General features: G+C 35.5%; 1 pseudogene; it reads left to right on the plus strand.

The window, feature by feature from the left end:
- Positions 1 to 777: 777 nt before the first annotated feature.
- Positions 778 to 1,228, plus strand: LOC103070425 (40S ribosomal protein S13 pseudogene; annotated as a pseudogene).
- Positions 1,229 to 8,010: the final 6,782 nt, after the last annotated feature.

Raw genomic sequence — 8,010 nt, forward strand, 5'->3', positions numbered from 1 at the left:
AGGCTCTTTGCAAGTGAGAGAAAACCAACTCAAACAAGTTATAGGAAGATCAGGCTCAGATCTGGCCTCAGAAACAATATTCAGAGTCTCAAACAATATTATTAATTATCTCTTTCTCTCTCTGTCTCTCCTCTTTTCTTTTCTTTCTCTTCACTTAGTGACCACTTTTCTGTGTTGACTTCATTTTCTCATACCATATGGAAGCTTCCTTTATATGGATGGCAATGTGCCCAGAGGCAACTTCAGTTTTATATCATATCATATCATATCACATCACATCATATCATATCAGCTTATGGTCTAGAGAAAAAAGGAACTCTCAGTTACAGAAAAAGAAATTACCCAAAGATAAGGCTCTATTTGACCCAGCTTCAGTGACTAGTTCAACTTATAGATTCCTGTGGCCATGGGGGCAAGTATTATGTTTGTTGGAGTGTGGCAGAGCAACTCATCAAAAGAAACATGATGTCTAATACTATTTCAGAGAATTAATAGACACAGAATAAATAATTAATCAATATCTATTAAGGCCACTATAATGTGTAGGTGTAAACATATGTGTGTGTGTTTGTTACATAAAGAAGCATAAACCATGATTTTTTTTATCCTTCAAAAATAATAGCATCATCTAAGAAATATAAATTTTAGAGGTGATTCAACTATAGGCAAAACAAGATAAATAATCATTGGCCTGGCGAAGCAGACATTCAATACTAATGAACAATGATTTTCATGTTGAACATTAAAAAGTATGTTTCTTTAGAGACCGCCACCACCATGGGTCACATGCACGTTTCAGGGAAGGGCCTGTCCCACAAGGCTCTGACCTACTGCCACAGCATCCCCACCTGGCTGAAGCTGACATCTGACAATGTGAAGGAGTAGATCTACAAACTGGCCAAGAAGGGCCTGACTCCCTTACAAAACAGTGTGATCCTGAGAGACTCACATGGTGCTGCACAAGTACGTTTTGTGACAGGCAATACAATCTTGAGAATTCTTAATTCCCAAGGACTTGCTTCTGATCTTCCAGAGGATCTCTATCATTTAATTAAGAGAGCTGTTGCTGTTTGAAAGCATCTTGAGAGGAACAGAAAGAATAAAGATGCTAAATTCTGATTCTGATTGACAGCTATATTCACCAGTTGGCTTGATATTACAAGACCAAAGGAGTCTTACCCCCAGTTGGAAATATGAGTCATCCACAACCTCTTCCCTGGTTGCATAAATGTGTCTGTTGTAATCAGCATAAAACCATTGTTTCACTAAAAAAGAAAAAGAATAAAAGTTTGTTTCTTTAAAGATAAATAATTCCACTTTTGGAATGGCAGCATGAAGAGTTCCATAACCTGCTACCCAGTGAAACAAGCATAGGTGTTTCACTGTGAAACAAGCTAGATAGATAGATATATAGATAGAGGTACGGATTAGATAGATAGATAGATAGATAACTATACATATAGATAAATACATATCTATATATAATTTATACCTCTCAATATATATATATAGATCTATATACCTGTATCTATTCTATATGTGTATATCTATATCTATATATCTATATCTATATCTATATATCTATATATATATGCTTTCTTTTAAGTCTCTATAAATTGACCTCAGGGCATATAGCAAATGAAAAAAAAATCAAGAAAATATACTAAAACTTGGTAAAAACAGCAAAAGTCTTTAACATTTAAACCATTACCCATTCCATCCCTCACTCCTGCCTAGAAACTCCAACTCCATTCCTTGTGGATGTAGCCAAGAACACAGGACACCTTCTCCCCCCAGCTTTCAGTCAAGGGCCATAGTATCATCTGGGAAGAGCAGGCTGCTAGCATTTCTCATTCTCCCCTCCCCAAGCTACTCATTGCAAAAATTAAATTCTAGGTGAGTGTGGTGGAGAGGTTGGAGATTTCTTCCTCCAATAAGTCTCCATTCATATGGTAGAGACTCCACTCCAATGGCTGGAGACAGAGAATCCTGGTATCCTGATCCTGGAATCCTAACCAGATCACTCATAGGGCAGAACTTAAATACTGTGAGAAGCAAGCAGAGAAGGCCAGAGGCTACCACTGTGTCTAGCATCCCCAGTAGTGGTCCAGAGATCTTTCTCCCAGGGGTAGAGAGAGTTTATAAGAACAGAGAGCTCTGAAGCATTCCACAGATGAACTGACTTCATTTGAAATGAAGTGTGGGGAAGTTCAAGCCTAAGGGCCCTCTTGAAAACAATGAAGATTTTGGTGATAAGCAAATAAAAAGAGACTGGTAGCTCCATGAGACAACAAGCAAAATCACAGGCCAGCTGCTTTACCAGAGAAAACTGTGAAAAGTGATAGCTAAGGCACCTCCTGATATAAGAAAAAACCTCAAATACCTGCCTCAAAAACTATCCCTGTGAAGGGGCTCCAATTTAGGTGGATCAAACTGTGGAAAAATTAGGATCTAGAACATGACCAAACCAACAGAGCAATGTGCCAGCAATTAGTGGAATCTATCTAACTACTGGATGTGTCCAGGAAAGGAAGACTCAAAGAAAAGACTGCTAAAATGCTATGCTAATGATACTTGGCTAAATGACTGTTAAAAATACTATCATTCCAGAGTGGCTGTGCACATACCCAAAGGCTACACACTCTGAGATGCAACATAAAAGGCTTTACACTGGAAGGGAAATAGACTTTACTAAAAGAGTCCAGTCAAGCAAACAACAACAGAAAGCCCAGTAATGGTTCAGGGATGCCAGTATCCAGAATTGATACAATATATTATATAAAACTCTTAAAAAATGCATGCAAATCTTCATGACCTTGGATTAGGCAATGGTTTCTTAAATATGACACATAAAGCATAAGCAACAAAAGAAAAAATAGATAAACTGGACTTCATCAAATTTAAAAACTTCTGTGCTTCAAAAGATACCATCAAGAAAGTAAAAAGACAGACCACATAATTGGAGAAAATATTTGCAAATCATATATAATAAGAAATTTATATCCAGAATATGAAAATAACTCTCACAACTCAACAATATAAAGACAAATAATTATAAAATGGGCAAAAACCTGAAAAGCCATTTCTCCAAAGAATTTATGAAAATGGCCAACAAACACATGATGAGATGTTTAATATCATTAGTAAGGAAATGCAAAGCAAAAGCATGAGATACTCACTTCACACCCACTAAGATGTCTGGAATGTCTTTAATCAAAAAATGTAAAATAGGGCTTCCATGGTGGCACAGTGGTTGGGAGTCCGCCTGCCGATGCAGGGGACGCGGGTTCATGCCCCAGTCCGAGAAGATATCCCACATGCCATGGAGTGGCTGGGGCCCTGAGCCATGGCCGCTGGGCCTGTGCATCCGGAGCCTGTGCTCCACAACAGGAGAGGCCACAGCCGTGGGAGGCCTGCGTACCACACACACACACACACACAAAAAAAAAAGTAATATAAATGTTGACACAGATGTGGAAAAATTTGAACCATCATACACTGCTGGTTGGGAATGTAAAATCGGCAGCTACTATGGAAAACAGTCTGGCAGTTCCTCAAAAGTTAAACATAAAGTTTCCATATGACCCAACAATTCCACTCCCAATGGTATAACAGGAAAATTGAAATTGTATATCCATACAAATGCTTGTACATGGATATTCATAACACTATCATTCATAACAGCCCAAAAATGTAAATAGCCCATATGTCCATCAGTTGATGAATGGATAAATAAAATGTGGTATATCCTTACAATGGAATATTATTTGGCTAAAAAAAAAAATGATTCCCTGACACATGCCACAACATGTATGAACTTTGGAAACATTATGCTATATGAAAGAAGCCGGTCACAAAAGACCACATTGCATATGACTCCATTTATATCAAATATCCATAAAGGTATAGCGATAGAGACAAAATATAGATTAGTGGTTTCTTAGGACAGAAGGGAGGGGGAGGATTAAGTATTAATGGCTAAATTTGTAGAGGGGTTTTGGGGGGAGGATGATGAAAATGTTCTATGGCTGTGGTTATAGTTTTACAGCTCAAAATATTCTATAACCCACATGCCATGGAGTGGCTGGGCCCGTGAGCCATGGCCGCTGGGCCTGTGCATCCGGAGCCTGTGCTCCACAACAGGAGAGGCCACAGCCGTGGGAGGCCTGCGTACCACACACACACACACACACAAAAAAAAAAGTAATATAAATGTTGACACAGATGTGGAAAAATTTGAACCATCATACACTGCTGGTTGGGAATGTAAAATCGGCAGCTACTATGGAAAACAGTCTGGCAGTTCCTCAAAAGTTAAACATAAAGTTTCCATATGACCCAACAATTCCACTCCCAATGGTATAACAGGAAAATTGAAATTGTATATCCATACAAATGCTTGTACATGGATATTCATAACACTATCATTCATAACAGCCCAAAAATGTAAATAGCCCATATGTCCATCAGTTGATGAATGGATAAATAAAATGTGGTATATCCTTACAATGGAATATTATTTGGCTAAAAAAAAAAATGATTCCCTGACACATGCCACAACATGTATGAACTTTGGAAACATTATGCTATATGAAAGAAGCCGGTCACAAAAGACCACATTGCATATGACTCCATTTATATCAAATATCCATAAAGGTATAGCGATAGAGACAAAATATAGATTAGTGGTTTCTTAGGACAGAAGGGAGGGGGAGGATTAAGTATTAATGGCTAAATTTGTAGAGGGGTTTTGGGGGGAGGATGATGAAAATGTTCTATGGCTGTGGTTATAGTTTTACAGCTCAAAATATTCTATAACCCTTTGAATTATACATTTTACATTTTTTCCTCATTTCCTCCACCCCCCAGCCTCTTTAAATGGGTGAATTTTATGGTTTCTGAATTATATATAAATTAAATTGTTAACAACCAAAAAATAAAGATAGAGTATGCATCAATTATGAAAATAATGTATGGTCTTCTGTAAGATTGGCTCTATATAAAATTTTATAATGGAATTTAAAATAATCTAAATACTATAGTCTTTATATTCTCATGAAGAAATGCATTTTATATGTATATACAATTAGTGTGATTTATCCCATACTTCATAAAAAGAATCAAATCATTTGTGTGAAAACTATAGCCTGTGAGACAGGCTATAATGTAAAAATTTGAATAAATTCAATATGTCAGAAGATTCTGGGCTTAATTCTAACTAGCATTCATTAATATCATAGTATATAATTACCTCAGCAAGTAGAAGTTGAATTATAAAGTCTATTTTGGTGTAAACAAATCCTAATCTACATTGAAAAGTGTAATGTGTCCAGAACCACCCCCCCCGAAAAGAAACATTTTGTTGTGTTTAGATTACTGTGATAAAAGAATTATAAATTTACTAACAATAAGTTTAATTAATAGATCTAAAATATTTATTTTCAAGATATAGCGATTCAATTTTACACTTTTATAAGTGTTCACATAATAAGATTCATGTTCAAAAGCTCAAATTAAGGGATCTGATTGCCTGAATCAAAACAAAAACTTTGAAAGTAACAATTCTGAAAAATAATGGCATGTTTATTTAAATAATTTACAACCTTTCAGGTATGCCAATTTTTTTTCCAAAGTTAGCAGAGCCACACTGGAGAAACTCTCAGAAGTATTTGGTCGAAGCAATCAGCTTTTAATCAATGTTTCAGGCCAGTCAATATTTTTGGCACTTTTCAAATAACAAGACAACTGGTTTTGGCATTTAAAGGAAACTTACTTTTGGCAGCTCCCTTCCTTCAATTAATCACTTGTCAATTTAAATCTACGTTAGAAAAATGTCTTTATTTATGTAACCTGTATATGACCAGTTCAGGTTGTGCAGGTTCTCACTCTTAATGTCTATGTTTTCTATCTTTTTGTGTATTTTCAAAATGGGTATGAAGTCAACAAAAGAGAAAGAAGGTAATAGGAGTGGTAGGTAATACCCAGGCAGATGGTTATTTTCATGATTCTTCACCTTCTCCAAAATTTCAAATACTTCATTATCTACTTGAGTATCTAACAAATTTATTCTAACATATGACATAACATATTTTATGCATTTCCTATCAATGTGAAAGAGGGAGATAAATCTTTTGAAAATACTTGAATTTTACTGGAAGCTTAATACTCCTTTTGAGAAACAAGGCAGTTGTTCTTTTCCACCCAACACTTAATATGCAACTTGTTCAGAATCTTCTTCAGACCACCATGTAATGATATATAAAGCTGAGATGTTTTATTTATTTATAATTGAAAAACTGTGGCTGTCTACAGCTGCCACAAGCAAACTGATGATTTGTTTTATAATGTATCCAAAGTAAGTATAACGTTTTTTTCTCATTGAATTGAATTATCTAATCATTTAGAATTTTGAAGATGAGGCAATATATATATATATATATATACATTTATATGTACATATATATGTATATATATTTATTTATATATATGTATATATATTTATTAATATGTGTATATATAAACTTCTTGGAACCAGGGAAGTGTTCTTGGATCTTTTGGTAGTTTAACAAATGTTCCATATGATCCCTAGTATTTACCATATGTTTGAATAAGATACTTTTCCAAATTAAGCACAACCTTGTGTACAGGACTTTTTAGTCATATTACCATGAAGAACAAGTGAGTCAAGAAGTTCATTTCTAGAATTAGAAATTTTCTATCCAGGGACAATCTTCCAAGGGTCATGTTAGATGTTAGGAAATATTGTAGGAATGGTATATTAGCTACTGATAAAAATATCAGACACATACATAAGATTTCATTTATTGCACTGTTATTGCTTTTAGACATAAAGTTCATAATAAAATTGCTACAGCCAAAGATTTAAATCAGACCCCATAACAGATGCTTCTCTGTAACACTGTAATAAATTCCCTTTGTCCATCTCTGTATGACTTCAGCTTCAGCTTCGGTGGACAGTTCACTTTCAGCACACACTTAGCATCTCCGTTTTTTTTGTTGTTGTTGTTGTTGTTGTTTTCTTTTCTTTTTGTTTTTCTCAAAACTCCTTCTCTGAAGTCAATGAGGGAAAGAAAACCTTTACGTCATCTGGCTCAAGTCCTATTCTACAGAGTAGGTTTTTTTGTGGTCACCAATCATGGAACTATGTTTGGGACAAATTCAGAGCATCACACTGTAAAGGTTAGAAACAGTCTGTTGGAGAAATAGCAAAGCAACGTTCAACAAAAAGAGAAGTATGCATTCCCAATCGTTCAATATTTTGATAATCATTTTCATTGTACCACTCCTATATCTTACAGATGGACAAATCTGAAGCTCAGAAATCTTTGCCGATTTATGCTGTCACCCAGTAAGTTAATGGTGGGCTCAAGTTTAGTAATGGGTCTTCTGATTCCAGATCAATGTTTATTTCCTATACCAGTGGTTCTGAAAGTATTTCCTTTACTTCAGAATCACCCACCAAATTGCTTGTCAAAAATGTAGATACCTAAGGTCCATTCCAGGTCTTTCTCTGCTTTTCTGCCCCACATATCGGAACACATAAATGTCATGGGCTCTTGAATTTTACAACCTCTTATGGAGAAACACTGGGGAAAAATTATGATTGCCCCAAGTTAAGTTAGGTATCTACCTAGGTATCAGTTAATAGGCAGATAGAAAAAATACATTTTCACATATAAGGTTAAGCCTCTGCCAAGGCCCAGAGGTTAGAGGGATGAGGCATTTATGAGGAAGAGGTAGTTCAACCTGAAAAGAATGAAAGATTTATGTAGTCAGAAAATAATGAAAAAGTGCCTTGGAATATATCATAGCACGCTTTGTATGCCAGACTGACTAGTTTGAACTTTATTCAGTAGATAAGAGGAAATCATTAAAGATTTTTTAGCAGAAAGCAACGTGTAGATTAAGGTTAATCTTCCACCAGTAAGTAAAGTTAATTTGAGTGGAGATGGCCAAGAACAGTGGTTTGCAAATTTATGTGTATCTAAG

Source organism: Lipotes vexillifer, unplaced genomic scaffold (assembly GCF_000442215.2).
Source record: "Lipotes vexillifer unplaced genomic scaffold, Lipotes_vexillifer_v1.1 scaffold171, whole genome shotgun sequence".
Classification (NCBI taxonomy): Eukaryota; Metazoa; Chordata; class Mammalia; order Artiodactyla; family Lipotidae; genus Lipotes; species Lipotes vexillifer.